General features: G+C 39.9%; 1 non-coding gene across 1 annotated transcript; it reads left to right on the top strand.

Moving 5' to 3' along the window:
* The first annotated feature begins 1,987 nt into the window (after positions 1–1,987).
* LOC148292889 (small nucleolar RNA R71) lies at positions 1,988–2,094 on the top strand. Its single transcript, XR_015825912.1, has one exon. It is a non-coding gene; the product is annotated as a small nucleolar RNA R71 (small nucleolar RNA).
* Positions 2,095–2,398: the final 304 nt, after the last annotated feature.

Here is a 2,398-nt window from a genome sequence, read left to right on the forward strand (position 1 = left end):
AATTAAGCTTTCTTCTTCATGTGAGGAGAGACCTGCAGCAATTATAACAGGGAGAGTTTCGTTAGCACCCAAATATGTATATTTAAGATTATTGGGAAGAGGTTTAAGTTCTAGCTTTGGTGGGATGACAATGGATGGCTCCAATTTCGTGGATGATGGTCCAAGAGGCTCGATTGGTGGCCTAAAGGATGGTGGGTATGGCGGAAACACTTCTAAGGCAGCCACCACTTCTTGGAACTCCGGTTCACAAAGATCTTCCTCTTCTTGTGTTAAGACAGCTTCTAGAGCATCATTAGACTTTCTCTGCAAAATTTTGGAAGAAACCTCATGATCCACAACATCAATTGAAAAGCAAGAATCAAGAGAGATAGAAGGTTGAGATAGAGCATTAAGCATTTTAAATTCAACAGTTTCACCCAAAACAGTCATGGAGAGGGTGCTATCTTTCACTTTGATGATTGTGTCTGCAGTGGCCATGAATGGTCTGCCTAGGAGAATGGGATCAACACGATCTCCATTTGAATTGTCTTCCATGTCCATCACTACAAAATCAGCAGGGAGAATTAGTGTATTAACTTGAACTAGAATATCTTCTACAATACCTTTTGGATATTTTATAGAATGATCAGCTAGTTCAAGTCGCATTGAAGTCTTCTTCATCCCTTCTAAGCCAAGCTCTTGATAAACTGAATATGGCAAAACATTGATGCTTGCTCCCAAGTCCAACATGGCTCTTCCAACCTTCTTGCCTCCAATGTTAATGGGAATGTCAAAGCTGCCAGGATCATCTAGTTTTGGTGGAAGCTTCCTTTGCAATACAGCACTTACATTCTGGTCGAGCTTTACTCCTTCATTTGGAGCGAAATTGAGCTTGTGAGTTTTCAAGTCCTTGATGAATTTTCCATATGCAGGAATCTGTTCAATAAGATCAAGCAAAGGCAAATTGATATTAACTTTACTCAAAATATCATAAATCTCTTTAAAAGCCTTATCTTGCTTTGCTTTCTTAAGACGGCCTGGAAATGGAATCTGTGGAACATATGGAGCGGGTGGCACGTATCTATCTTCTTGAAGATGTGGTGGCACAAATTTGTCATCCCTTTTATGCAATTGGAATTGATCGGATTTCTGAGAATCTGATTTGGCCTTAGGAGCAGATTGAGAAGTTTTGAGTTGTTCTCCTTCCGTAGCCATGGTCTCCTCGTCTTTATCTTCTACAATCACAACATCATTTGAAAGATTAGAATCATCTTTATTATCAATGATCTTACCTGATCTGAGCACATGAATGGCCTTGGCTTCTGGGTTCTTTGGATTGATCTCAGTTTGGCTTGGCCATTTCCCAGGCACTCTTTGAGTTATTTCAGCAGCTATTTGGCCTAATTGGACTTCCAATTTGGAGATGGCAGCTTGTGTAGTTTGCTGAAAATTGGATTGGTTGATTGCCATCTGCTTCACTATATCTTCCAATGATGATGATGATTGTTGTGGCCTTTGGAATGAAGGGGGATTTGCTTGATTCTGGGTATTTCTCCATGAAAAGTTTGGATGATTCCTCCAACCTGGATTATAACTTTGAGAGTATGGATCATTTCTTGGACCTTGGTTGTAGGAATTTACCAACTTAGCTTGCTCTTGCACAAATTCTGGATATCCAGCCCCAAGTGGACAAGCTGTGGTAGCATGGTCATGAGATTCACAAATGCTACACACTTCCTTCGGAGGGCTTCTTGAGTTTAATGCAAGAAGAGCATCTAGCTTTTGTTCCAGTTTTGAAATCTGCACACTAGAAGCATCATTAGAACCACTAATAACACGTTTACCTCTTGTATCCGTATGTTGGGTCTCCATTGCTATCTCCTCAAAGAGTTCGTACGTTTCTTCTGGAGTTTTGGTTTTAAAAGAACCACCTGCAAAATTGGTGACTATATTATGACTAGAAGGGGTTAGTCCTTTATAAAACATACGCATTTGAAGCTTCAATGGAATCCCATGATGAGGACATTGGTTGAGCAACCCATTGAATTTCTCCCATGCTTCACAAAACGATTCATCATCTTGTTGTGCAAATAACAAGATCTTGTCCCTAAGCATGTCGGTCTTTTGCGTGGAGAAGTATTTTTCCAGGAACTTCTTTTGAATGGCAGACCATGTAGTGAGTGAACCAGGCTTCAAAGAATTCAACCAATACTTCGCCTTATCCTTTAAAGTGTATGGAAACACTCTCATTCGAAGTTGATCTTCTGTCACACCTGTCAAGGGAAAAGAACTCACAACATTAAAAATATCCTTTATATGAGTCAATGGATCTTCATTAGGTAAACCATAAAAGGAAGGCAGCATATTAAGATGAGAAGATTTAAGCTCATAATTTCGAGCTACAGTGGGCAGCAAAATG

This window comes from Prunus avium, chromosome 7, assembly GCF_965620075.1.
Source record: "Prunus avium chromosome 7, drPruAviu1.hap1.1, whole genome shotgun sequence".
Taxonomy (NCBI): domain Eukaryota; kingdom Viridiplantae; phylum Streptophyta; class Magnoliopsida; order Rosales; family Rosaceae; genus Prunus; species Prunus avium.